Genomic DNA, 13940 nt, shown 5'->3' on the forward strand with positions numbered 1-13940 from the left:
ACTAACATTCCAGTATTTCTTGCAGGTAGATCTGTCCTGCATGTTTGTAGCATAATAGGGCTAGGGTTAGGGTGTGGGGAAGTATACTTAAGTACAAGAATGATTCTCCAGTTCAGCTCTAACAGTTTAATTCTTCGAATCCATCTCTCAGGCCGAACAGGTGCGCTTCAGCGTGTTCCAGTGGGTTGGAGGCCAGGCTAGAAGGCGGCCTAAGGGATGACACCTGTGAAGGGCGTGGTCACCCATGCTGGCTCCACCCCCCCATCCCAATGACGCCTGCGCAGAATGGACTCAGGTCGAGACACTTGTGCTAATACTCGAAGAGCCCAGGGCGTCCTAGAGTGTGGTGCTGACCGTCATATCTGAGTGGTCAGTCGTTGGGAGGAATCTCCCGGAGAGCTGGACGGTGGGCTTCGCCATTTCAACAAAGCCTCTGGAACTGGCACAAGGCTCCTATGTCATGGGTGAAATATCGGTGACACGTTCCATATTTTTCTGGGAGGACCCGAGCTCGATCCAGAACCCTAGTGACCCAGCGTCCTGGTTGGTGGCCCAGCAAGCCAACCGATTCGCAAACCTTAGAGAGACTTGGGAGAGGCGCCGCTTGTTCCAGGCAGGCCGCCAGGGCCGCCTCAATCGCGCCAGCCTGGTGGCCCACTCCGCATCGCGGCCGCCTCAGCGGGCGCGTGTCCAGCTCGCTGGCCGGGTCTTCGAGTGCGCTGCGCTCGCCGCTCCCGGCATGCTCCGCGAGCCGAGCGCCCTCGCGGGAGGGCCCACAGCCCGGGACCTGGGGCCCGCGACGGGGCTTCTTACCCAATGTGCCCCGGGCGCTCATTTGCATGTCCCTCCGAAAGGTGAACCCAACAGGCCTCGCGGTTTAGCAGTCATAGCACCAAATGTGCGAGCCTGCTCAGTGGTTGCGAGACATCAGATTTCCCTAAACGTTCGGCGGTGGCTGGGAAGACGCGCAATTCAGTCACCGTAAGCGTAAGAAGCGAGAAACTCCCGTGCCTTATATAGGCTGTAGGCGAAGATTATAACGTGCTCGCTTCGGCAGCACATATACTAAAATTGGAACGATACAGAGAAGATTAGCATGGCCCCTGCGCAAGGATGACACGCAAATTCGTGAAGCGTTCCATATTTTGTGCCCTTCCCCACCATCTGGACACCCTTTGTTCATCAGCTCCTAAAGGAAAAGCTATGGGCCAGAAGCACAACGTCTGGCACTTAATGCTGAAATTAAGTGATTTTCACTATAGTGATTTTTCACTATAAAAATATTCGTGTAAGGCAATGTATGAAATGTGAATGAAGCCGAGTTGTACACCTGGGAATTTACGTGCAAATATGTCGTTTCTACGTATCTTGGAAATGAGAAAATGTCAACTTGCATTTCCTTCATAGAACTTGAAAGTTCTGAAATCGCCTTACTTATGGTCTGTCTGTCTCCCTTAACAACACAAACTCCAGAGGCCCAGCTCTTATTCACTGTAGACTGACACATGAATCGCTCGATGAGTCCATACCAAATCATTTCTAAATTATTAAATCACTGAATTATTGCGAAGTTAATGAATCCTTGCTAAAGGAAGTAAGCAACAGCAGTGCACAAATCTTGGGCCTACTTTGTGACATTCTTTTGTCGTTTTAGACCGGAGTTCGTACGCTCTCAGACTGAGCTACACAAAAGCAGGGACTGTTACCAAGGAGTGTTATACCGGATGAGATCAATGTTGGCCGGTGCCTGTGGATCCTAGAGCTCCAGCACCAGTTGAAAACTGGCTAGAAGCAGCAAGCCCATGCTGATCTGCTTTCCTAAGAAGTCATTTTTATCTGATCATTTTATCACTCAAAATGCCGCTTTACCTAAATCGGGTGGATTCTGTGATGGGAAATTTAAGAGAAAAGTTAATTGCCCAAACCAAAAGCAGATTTTAACCAATCGTAACAAGCATTCGACTGCAGACAGCAAGATTATCGAGGCAGTTTAATAATAGAAATGAGACAGGTCGGGCCACGGGCATGCCGGGAGGCCATCGAGATAGAATCGACCCTGGGAGGAAGAAGTATCCGGTGGGAGAGCCATGCAGGAGGCCTCAGAGCGGTCTTCCAGAGCTGCCTCTCAAAACCCCACTGTTTTTTGTGTTAATCAGCACAGGGGTCGGGACGGTGGGGAAGGGCACAAAATATGGAACGCTTCACGAATTTGCGTGTCATCCTTGCGCAGGGGCCATGCTAATCTTCTCTGTATCGTTCCAATTTTAGTATATGTGCTGCCGAAGCAAGCACAATACGGTTTTTCCCCGCAGCATATATAAAGCACGGTGACTGTCGACTCTTAAAGTTACGGTGACTGAACTGAGAGTCTTCCCGGCGATCGCCGAACGTTTAGGAAATTTGATGTCGAGCCCCACTCATGAGGCTCGCACATTTGGTGCTGTAGTCGCTAGACTGCGACGATCTGTCGGGTTCATCTTTTGGAGCGACATGCAAATGAGGGCCCGGGGCACCTTGGGTAAGTGGCTCCGTCGCGAGTCCCAGGTCCGGGGCGTTGGGTCCTCTCGCCGGGGCGCTCGGCCCGCGGAGCGTGCCGGGAGTGGCGAGCGCGGCGGCCTGCCTTGCGCGCGGCGGCGTGCCCTGCGCGCGGCGCCCTCGAGGACGCGGCGAACGAGCGGGACCCGCGCGGTGCGTGAGGCTGCCGTGATGCGGAGTGAGCCGCCTGGGTTGGTGCAGCACTTCAGAGCACGTCGTTTCCCACTTAAACTTCCTTTGATGAGTACTTGGAAAAAAAAAAAAAAGTAATTACCCAGCCATTATCACACCTCGAAGAGTTAAGGTAATTCCTTAATGTCACCTAATATTCACTCTACGTTCCAATTTCCTTGTTTTAAAGATGCCTTTTATTGGTGGTTTGTCGTAAGGATCCAAACGAGGTTCAGTCCTCCCACATGGTGTTTGGTTGCTGTGCCTCTTAGGCCTCTATTAATCTCCTAAAGCCCCCTCTCCACTCCCGCCCTCCCCCCACCGCCATTTCTCTTCACGCTCTTGATTTGTTGGGGAAACCGGATACTTGCACCATGAAACGTCACATTTCTTTCATTTGGCTTATGTATTACTGATGATGTCGTTTAACTTGTTTCTCTATCCTCCATGTTTCTTGAAAGTTTGTAGTTAGATCTAAAGCCATAATTAGGTCCTGGTTTAATTTATTTCTTAAGCTTTAGAGGCCCATTGGTAGGGCGTATCCTTCCTATTGCATCTCAACATAAGGCAGGTAATGTCCGGCTGCACCAGTGGGTTCAGGTGAGGTCAGTAGCCTGATCCTTCCATTATCAAGTTTCTCATACATCTTTCACTTAATGATTTTAGAATACACTGATGAACGTTGCCCAGGTAGAGGGTCTGGCGGTCTGTTTGTTGGTTTGTTTTTAACCCTTGGCTCATGAGCTATAAGGATGTAAACCCAAGGCCCTTGATGTCCAACTTCTGTACCCCAAGGAAGAAATTGAGAGAAAAAGACCAGGAAAAGAAATGAAGGAAGAGTGTCGTTGGTCGTTCAGTCCTTTCCGTGATTTGGTTACATGAGCTAACAAATTGCCTTTCTTGCTTAGGCTGGATTGGAGCCCAGTTTCTGTCTCCTCACTGCTAAGAGGCTCTTATGGAGCCAGCAACGGGTCTCCAGACACCACCTCCCTCACACAGTCTGCTTTTCTTTAGCTACACTTTTCTTGTGTAGAATCAATTGGATAAGAAAAATAGTCCCACCCACCCATATCACTATTTGAAGGCAGGCTGTTTCTTTTCTGGATATTTTCTGAATGTTTTCTGTCAGGCTATACATTTATTGAAGGCCTCACCTAGGAGGACAGTTGCTGGAGGTGTTCAAATTAACATCTTAGATTTCCGTACTCTGTTCTCTCCTTTCTGTTACACAGTTGTCTTTTTTTCCCCCCCAAAACTCTGGTGTTCTCCTATTTTTCTCCTCCTGTTTCTTCTTTCTCTATCCTGTCCCTCCTCCCAGCTACATCGAATACCTCACTAACTGAGCATATTTACCCAGTTCACCTCATGCCTTTGTAATCACCCTCATGTTTTCACACTACACATTTGCAGCATTCAAACCCTATTGGCTTCTGCCAAACTACAAAATATTTAAGATCCCATATTTAGATTTTGACGAAAACAATTCCTGTTCTTATCACCAGTTAAGTATGTGTAAGTCTCCAATCGCTTTTTTACAGGGAGATAGTGATCTTTAAACACGTCTTTTGGAGGTCATATAGGAACGTTCTGAGGAAGGTGGCTTTTTAGTTAGATAATCTTTTGTATCTTAAGATCTCACATGAGGAGTCTCACTAGGCATTTTTTAATAAACAGACTTTAGAAAAGGTTGATTTAAAGGATTTTTCTCAACTTATCCGATTTTTTAACAAGAAAAAAAGCGTTTTATTTTTATATTCTGGAACATTTGGACTCTGTTACCAATAAATGCTGTCATCATAATAATTCTAACTATTTACATTAGCAGTGGAATAAAACAATCATCTATGTTTTCTTAGTGGTATGTAAAACTGGTGCATCTTACAATCAGTGGCATTATAGATCCAAAGAGATGGAAAATCTCATTTTTCAGAGAAGGAAACTGAGGCTGAGGTAAGTGTGTAGTGATTTCCCTGGGCAGTACTGGCACTGGTCCTACCATCTTCTGAGGCCAAATTCATTTCTCTTCCTTCTGTACCACTTGTAGTATTACTAGGTCATACTCTTTGCAATAGCTTAGAAAAGAATAAAGACTTCAAGCCTGTCATTTTACAGCCACATTTCTGAGTCCTGCTCATTTTACTGCAACAACAGGATAGTACACACTGATAAGCGGAAAATCTACCTTATTCTTTTTCTTTTTATTCACCGAAAGGGAACATTCAGTGATGTGACTCAGTTGAAACAGGCAAAACCCACAAGTCATTTCCTCTTTAGGAATTTTGCTCTAATTAAAATGAAGAGGAAGCTCAACCAAAATGCTCACATCTTCTTGAACAGGGAACAGATGAGTCACTTAGAACCACAGTATCAGTGACCAGCTTTACCTGGTGTGAAATTGGTGAACTTCAGCTGGGGAACAGAGGTTAGCAACCTGGGCTGCAGTTTGTAATCACCATGAGAGCTTTTTAAAATATCAGTGCCAGAGCCCTCCCCTGAAGGTTCTGATTTAATTGTTCTCCATTTCTCTGAGTCGCTCTACTGAAGAAGCTCGTTGGAGTTCCCCACTAGCCCCCTTCCTTTACTATTCCTTCCCTTTTATGGCCATTCCCCCTTCCCTCATGTTGCACCCATTGACTCCCCAGGACACCTCCTAAATATCCCACCTAAAAAGAACTCCGAGGACCTTTCAGAACTTACTAGTCCTGGGTTTCATCTTTTCAGGGCTCTTCTGGCTAACTCCATAAACTAAAAGGTGATAGAGCAGGGTTTCCCAAACTTGCCTAGAGATAGATTCCCAGAGGATTGGCCAGTGCCAAGGCAAAGGATGATACAGCATATCTCCCAGATGACCTATCTGTGGCTTAAAGGCTACTTTTACTGAAATGAGAAAGTCACTGTGGTAAGGCTGGTGTGAGATATTTTTGTGCATGGAGCCCTTTCATAGCAACCAGTTCCTTTAATTTGTAGTAGCAGATAAATCTCATGTTTTGTTTTATGGGGAGAGTGGGAAGGGGGAAGAGGGGAAAGCATGCACAAGAGACTTATCAGAGATGAGCTTCCTTAATTTCTTGTCCTTATTACAGATTTGCTTATATTCACATACATCCCTGTTTCTTCTGTTTTCATGGGTGAGGTGTCTCTTGTATGGGAAAAATTTGTGCCCAGGTGGACAACTGCATTATCTAGAATCTAGACAATCCCCCAGGGTTATCTGATTAGGGTTATCTGATTCCAAATCTATGGAAACTATCTTAAAACTCTGTAAATTGTAGATAACTGATAGCAATACAAAATAATTCTTGTTTATAGACATGCAAAATCTATCCTTACCAGTAGAGGTTCAGTTGACTTCTCTCTACCACTGTGGAAGAAGCTTGTTTTGCTTCCATTTGCAGATTCATTTCAACATTCCTTTACTCTATATAAGTTTGTGGGTTTTGATTTCTCCTTTGAGCTGGTTACAATGTCTACCTTGTTTCTTCATTGATTAATACATTCAATACAATCTTTAACACATGTTCATTTTATATCTGTATGAGAGGCATGATTTTTACCTTTTTTTTCCCAAATGTCTTTTAACAGTTCGGAGGTCTTCTACTGAGTTGCCCAATGGATTCACCTAACAAAACTAGGTATAGTTCTGACCAGAGAAATGCAGCTCATGGGTTGCTTAACGCCCAGACACATCTTTTTTTTGGCTCTCAAAATGACAACTTCACTTTGCACTCTGTTTTTCTAGTTTTAATATTGTTCTCTATTAATTTTGTGGTTTGTCTTTGTTGTGCTTACAGCAATGTCATTGCCCACTCTTGGTAGCAACGATTAGGAATTTGGTGTTATGTTCTGACCAGAACATGTGAACGGATTAATGATTTGTAGAGCTCTTTTCTCTGTTGGGTGAGAGACAACAGAGAAACTAGTTTGTTAGTCTTGTTTGTTTGCTTATTCATTTATTTGGGCTCAAATAAGTTAAGAATGTTGTATTCCACCAAGAAGGAGAACAGCTCTTTGATATATGAACCAGTAAATTTTTTGTGCTTCTGTGTTTACTATTAACTCATGACTGAAATTTTAAAATTGAAATGATAAACTCTGTGTCTGTATGTCTATATGTCTGTAATTCCAAAAGGTCTTTACGTCTCATTGTAGGGATGTGTAACGCTTTCCTGAGTCCAGATGGTATTATTAGATTATAAAATTTCCTAAATTAAAGAAGTCCTGTTCTGATTGACTTATGAGATAAATCAGTGCTTATTTAAATATAATATTCCTGTAATTCTCAGAAAATAAGGAGGTTGAATTTCTGAGATTTAAAATGTGCCAGATTTAAAAACTAATTTAAAAGAAATCAGCTCAGAATCATTTAAAGAATTCAAGTTCCCATAATTTAGGGAAATCTTTGGCAAACTAGACTTTGTTAATGGTAAGATCCTTGAGGCAGTGCATCAGGATGGGCTTCAGACATTTCTTTAACAGAAAGAAGGTCAGGCTCCTCTTCTGAGAGCAGAGCAGGAAGAAACAAGGATGAGAGCAGATGCAGGTGTGCTTTCAGGGGTGTGTATGGAGTGGGAATATACAGGGAGATGCTTGATGGATTTCAAGTCTGATGGATTCTCTTTTTAAGAATCTAGGAGGTGAGGGAGCCTGCTGAGGATGAAGGGCTAGGTTTGGGTAGAAGGCCTGGGGAGGGTAGCAAAGGCTTAGGAAAGTATTTCACAAAGTGGAAGAGCTAAGTCACTGATGTACTTTGAGGTGATTTTCGTGGGTACATAGGCAGAGTTGTTTTTTAAAAGTTTAATAGTTATGAGTTTATTTTAATGCAGAGGGTGTTTTTCATTTTAATAGTTTTGTTTTTAAATGTGTATTGGAAATAAACAATTAGCACATCAAACCTAATATTTTATGGATATTACTTATAAAGCAAAAGTACTGTTTAAAAATTAAGTTAGGGCTTCCCTGGTGGCGAAGTGGTTGAGAGTCCGCCTGCCGATGCAGGGGACACGGGTTCGTGCCCTGGTCCGGGAAGATCCCACATGCCACGGAGTGGCTGGGCCCATGAGCCATGGCTGCTGAGCCTGCACATCCGGAGCCTGTGCTCTGCAACGGGAGAGGCCACAACAGTGAGAGGCCCACGTACCGCAAAAAAAAAAAAAAAAAAAAAAAAAAAATTAATTTGAAGAAAGGGATTCAGTTACTATTACCTCAGGTGCTACTTTGATATGGCAAAAATCCCAAAGGTGGTACTCAAAAATTTGGGAAAGTTTGATTTAAGTAAGATATCCAATAGGGCACTTGGGAAAAGAGGAACAATGTGTGTAAAAAGACTGGTGAGTGGTGCTGAGACCGTAGCCACCTGAAATCACAGCTTTTAGCACTGGCTCAGACCATAATTCTTCCCTGAAAAGCCCTCATGCTTTCATGGGGATGTTGCCAGTAACCGCTGAAAAAATAGGATTTGTCAGAATCAAGATAAGCAACATAAACTGAAGAGTAAAACAGTACATTTTTTTTTCTTTTTGGTTTAAAACAACAAATTTGGATTAAGAGCTCTGGTTAAAGGAGCTCCAGAGATGGGCGCGAGCCGCGGCTAACAGTGCGTACCCCAGAGATGGGCATGAGACGCTAAGGCTGCTGCTGCCACCACCAAGAAGCCTGTGTGCGAGCACAGGTCACTATCCACACCTCCCCTCCCAGGAGCATGTGCAGCCCGCCACTGCCAGGGTCCCGGGATACAGGGACAACTTCCCTGGGAGAACATGCGGCGCACCTCACGCTGGTGCAATGTCCCGCTGGCCTCTTCCGCCACAGGCTCGCCCCGCACCCCATGCCCCTCCCTCCCCCCGGCCTGAGTGAACCAGAGCCCCTAAATCAGCGGCTCCTTTAACCCCATCCTGTCTGAGAGAAGAACAGACGCCCTCCGGTGACCTACATGCAGGAGCGGGTCCAAATTGAAAGCTGAACCCCGGGAGCTGTGCAAACTAAGAAGAGAAAGGGAAATCTCTCCCAGCAGCCTCAGAAGCAGCGGATTAAAGCTCCATAATCAACTTGATATACCCTGCATCGGTGCAATACCTGAATAGACAACGAATCATCCCAAATTGAGGAGGTGGACTTTGAGAGCAAGACTTATTATTTTTTCCCCTTTTCCTCTTTCTTTGAGTGTGTATGTGTATGCTTCTGTGTGAGATTTTGTTTGTATAGCTTTGCTTTCACCATTTCTCCTAGGGTCCTCTCTGTCCAGTTTTTTTTTTTTTACTTAAAAAAATTTTTTTTCTTAATAATTTTTAATTTTTCATTTTAATAACTTTATTTTATCTTATTTTATATTCTTTTATCCTCTTTCTTTCTTTCTTTCTACTTTTTCTCCTTTTTATTCTGAGCCGTGTGGATGAAAACTCTTGGTGCTACAGCCAGGAGTCAGTGCTGTGCCTCTGAGGTGGGAGAGCCAACTTCAGGACACTGGTCCACAAGAGACCTCCCAGCTCCACGTAATATCAAACGGCAAAAATCTCCCAGAGATCTCCATCTCAACACCAACACCCAGCCTCACTAAACGACCAGCAAACTACAGTGCTGGACACCCTATGCCAAACGACTAGCAAGACAGGAACACAACCCCACCCATTAGCGGAGAGGCTGCCTAAAATCATAATAAGACAACAAACACCCCAAAACACACCACCAGATGTGGACCTGCCGACCAGAAAGACAAGATCCAGCCTCATCCAACAGAACACAGGCACCAGTACCCTCCACCAGGAAGCCTACACAACCCACTGAACCAACTTTAGCCATTGGGGATAGACACCAAAAACAATGGGAAATACGAACTTGCAGCCTGCAAAAAGGAGACTCCAAACACAGTAAGACAAGCAAAATGAGAAGACAGAAAAACACACAGCAGATGAAGGAGCAAGAAAAAAACCCACCAGACCTAACAAATGAAGAGGAAATAGGCAGTCTACCTGAAAAAGAATTCAGAATAGTGATAGTAAAGATGATCCAAAATCTTGGAAATAGAATAGGGAATATGCAAGAAACATTTAACAAGGACCTAGAAGAACTAAAGAGGAAACAAGCAACGATGAACAACACAATAAATGAAATTAACAGCACTCTAGAAGGGATCAATAGCAGAATAACTGAGGCAGAACGACGGACAAGTGACCTGGAAGATAAAATAGTGGAAATAACTACTGCAGGGCAGAATAAAGAAAAAAGAATGAAAAGAACTGAGGAAGTCTCAGAGACCGCTGGGATGACATTAAATGCACCAATATTCGAATTATAGGGGTCCCAGAAGAAGAAGAGAAAAAGAAAGGGACTGAGAAAATATTTGAAGAGATTATAGTTGAACTTCCCTAATATGGGAAAGGAAATAGTTAATCAAGTTCAGGAAGCACAGAGAGTCCCATACAGGATAAATCCAAGGAGAAACACGCCAAGACACATATTAATCAAACTGTCAAAAATTAAATACAAAGAAAACATATTAAAAGCAGCAAGGGAAAAACAACAAATAACACACAAGGGAATCCCCATAAGGTTAAGAGCTGATCTTTCAGCAGAAACTCTGCAAGCCAGAAGGGAGTGGCCGGACATATTTAAAGTGATGAAGGAGAAAAACCTACAACCAAGATTACTCTATCCAGCAGGGATTTCATTCAGATTTTTTTTTTTTTTTTTTTTCCGGTACATGGGCCTCTCAGCGTTGTGGCCTCTCCCGTTGCGGAGCACAGGCTCTGGACGCGCAGGCTCAGCAGCCATGGCTCACAGGCCCAGCTGCTCTGCAGCATGTGGGATCTTCCCAGACCGGGGCATGAACCCGTGTCCCCCGCATCGGCAGGTGGACTCTCAACCACTGCGCCACCAGGGAAGCCCTCTCTTTCAGATTTGATGGAGAAATTAAAATCTCTACAGACAAGCAAAAGCTGAGAGAGTTCAGCACCACCAAACCAGCTTTACAACAAATGCTAAAGGAACTTCTCTAGGCAAGAAACACAAGAGAAGGAAAAGACCTACAATAACAAACCCAAAACAATTAAGAAAATGGGAATAGGAACATACATATCGATAATTACCTTAAATGTAAATGGATTAAATGCTCCCACCAAAAGACACAGACTGGCTGAATGGATACAAAAACAAGACCCATATAAATGCTGTATACAAGAGACCCACTTCAGACCTAGAGACACATACAGACTGAAAGTGAGGGGATGAGAAAAGATATTCCATGCAAATGGAAATCAAAAGAAAGATGGACTAGCAATTCTCATATCAGACAAAACTGACTTTAAAATAAAGACTATTAGAAGAGACAAAGAAGGACACTACATAATGATCAAGGGATCGATCCAAGAAGAAGATATAACAATTGTAAATATTTATGCACCCAACATAGGAGCACCTCAATAGATAAGGCAAATACTAACAGCCATTTAAGGGGAAATTGACAGTAACACAATCACAGTAGGGGACATTAACACCCCACTTTCACCAATGGACAGATCATCCAAAATGAAAATAAATAAGGAAACACAAGCTTTAAATGATACATTAAACAAGATGGACTTCATTGATATTTATAGGACATTCCATCCAAAAACATAGAATACACATTTTTCTCAAGTGCTCATGGAACATTCTCCAGGATAGATCATATCTTGGGTCACAAATCAAGCCTTGGTAAATTTAAGAAAATTGAAATTGTATCAAGTATCTTTCCCGACCACAACGCTATCAGACCAGATATTAATTACAGGAAAAGATCTGTAAAAAATACAAACACGTGGAGTCTAAACAATACACTACTTAATAATGAAGTGATCACTGAAGAAATCAAAGAGGAAATCAAAAAATACCTAGAAAAAAATGACAATGGAGACATGACAACCCAAAACCTATGGGATGCAGCAAAAGCAGTTCTAAGAAGGAAGTTTATAGTAATAAAATCCTAACTTAAGAAACAGGAAACATCTCGAATAAACAACCTAAACTTGCACCTAAAGCAATTAGAGAAAGAAGAACAAAAAAACCCCAAAGTTAGCAGAAGGAAGGAAATCATAAAGATGAGATCAGAAATAAATGAAAAAGAAATGAAGGAAACGATAGCAAAGATCAATAAAACTAAAAGCTGGTTCTTTGAGAAGATAAACAAAATTGATAAACCTTTAGCCAGACTCATCAAGAGAAAATGGGAGAAGACTCAAATCAATAGAATTAGAAATGAAAAAGGAGAAGTAACAACTGACACTGCAGAAATACGAAAAATCACGAGAGATTACTACAAGCAACTCTATGCCAATAAAATGGACAACCTGGAAGAAATGGACAAATTCTTAGAAATGCACAACCTGCCAAGACTGAATGAGGATGAAATAGAAAATATTAACAGGCCAATCACAAGCACTGAAATTGAAACTGTGATAAAAAATCTTCCAACAAACAAAAGCCCAGTACCAGATGGCTTCCCAGGAGAATTCTATCAAACATTTAGAGAAGAGCTAACACCTATCCTTCTCAAACTCTTCCAAAATATAGCAGAGGGAGGAACACTCCCAAACTCCTTCTACGAGGCCACCAACACCCTGACACCCAAACCAGACAAGGATGTCACAAGGAAAGAAAGCTACAGGCCAAAATCACTGATGAACATAGATGCAAAAATCCTCCACAAAATACTAGCAAAGAGAACCCAACAGCACATTAAAAGGATCATACACCATGATCAAGTGGGGTTTATTCCAGGAATGCAAGGATTCTTCAATATATGCAAATCAAACAACGTGATACACCATATTAACAAATTGAAGGAGAAAAACCATATGATCATCTCAATAGATGCAGAGAAAGCTTTCAACAAAATTCAACACCCATTTATGATAAAAACTCTCCAGAAAGTAGGCATAGAGGGAACTTTCCTCAACATAATAAAGCCCATATATGACAAACCCACAGACAACATCATCCTCAATGGTGAAAAACTGAAGGCATTTCCACTAAGATCAGGAACAAGACAAAGTTGCCCACTCTCACCACTCTTGTTCAACATAGTTTTGGAAGTTTTAGCCACTGCAATCAGAGAAGAAAAGGTACTAAAAGGAATCCAAATTGGAAAAGAAGAAGTAAAGCTGTCACTGTTTGCAGATGACATGATGCTATACATAGAAAATCCTAAAGATGCTACCAGAAAACTACTAGAGCTAATCAATGAATTTAGTAAAGTAGCAGGATACAAAATTAATGCACAGAAATCTCTGACATTCCTATACACTAATGATGAAAAATCTGAAAGTGAAATTAAGAAAACACTCCCATTTACCATTGCAACAAAAAGAATAAAATACCTAGGAATAATCCTACCTAAGGAGACAAAAGACCTGTATGCAGAAAATTATAAGACACTGATGAAAGAAATTAAAGATGATACAAATAGATGGAGAGATATACCGTGTTATTGGATTGAAGAATCAACATTGTGAAAATGACTCTACTCCCCAAAGCAATCTACAGATTCAATGCAATCCCTATCAAACTATGACTGGTATTTTTCACAGAACTAGAACAAAAAATTTCACAATTTGTATGGAAACACAAAGACCCCGAATAGCCAAAGCAATCTTGAGAACGAAAAATGGAGCTGGAGGAATCAGGCTCCCTGACTTCTGACTATACTACAAAGCTACAGTAATCAAGACAGTATGGTACTGGCACAAAAACAGAAAGATAGATCAATGGAACAGGATAGAAAGCCCAGAGATAAACCCACGCACATATGGTCACCTTATCTTTGATAAAGGAGGCAGGAATGTACAGTGCAGAAAGGACAGCCTCTTCAATAAGTGCTGCAGGGAAAACTGGACAGGGACATGTAAAAGTATGAGATTAGAACACTCCCTAACACCATCCACAAAAATAAGCTGAAAATGGGTTATAGATCTAAATGTAAGGCCAGAAACTATCAAACTCTTAGAGGAAAACATAGGCAGAACACTGTGTGACATAAATCACAGCAAGATCCTTTTTGACCCACCTCCTAGAGAAATGGAAATAAAAGCAAAAATAAACAAATGGGACCTAATGAAACTTCAAAGCTTTTGCACAGCAAAGGAAACCATAAACAAGACCAAAAGACAACCCTCAGAATGGGAGAAAATATTTTCAAATGAAGCAACTGACAAAGGATTACTCTCCAAGATTTACAAGCAGCTCATGCAGCTCAATAACAAGAA

General features: G+C 42.4%; 1 protein-coding gene and 2 non-coding genes across 6 annotated transcripts in view; 2 read left to right on the forward strand and 1 right to left on the reverse strand.

Moving 5' to 3' along the window:
• Positions 1–1041: 1041 nt before the first annotated feature.
• LOC117197581 (U6 spliceosomal RNA) lies at positions 1042–1148 on the forward strand. Its single transcript, XR_004478273.1, has one exon. It is a non-coding gene; the product is annotated as a U6 spliceosomal RNA (small nuclear RNA).
• Positions 1149–2185: 1037 nt separating this feature from the next.
• Positions 2186–2292, reverse strand: LOC117197582 (U6 spliceosomal RNA). The gene has a single exon (XR_004478274.1). It is a non-coding gene; the product is annotated as a U6 spliceosomal RNA (small nuclear RNA).
• A 308-nt stretch (positions 2293–2600) lies between these two features.
• Positions 2601–13940, forward strand: part of AKAP6 (A-kinase anchoring protein 6) — a 599311-nt gene continuing 587971 nt past the window's right edge. For 3 of the 4 annotated variants that reach the window (XM_049705376.1, XM_049705375.1, XM_004282130.3), the window contains exon 1: positions 2602–2839. The gene's annotated coding sequence lies outside the window, so the exon portion shown is untranslated. Of the gene's footprint in view, positions 2840–13940 lie in introns of all 4 variants that reach the window. The other variant, XM_049705377.1, reaches the window with a different exon arrangement.

The sequence above is a fragment of the Orcinus orca genome, chromosome 2, assembly GCF_937001465.1.
Source record: "Orcinus orca chromosome 2, mOrcOrc1.1, whole genome shotgun sequence".
Lineage (NCBI taxonomy): Eukaryota > Metazoa > Chordata > Mammalia > Artiodactyla > Delphinidae > Orcinus > Orcinus orca.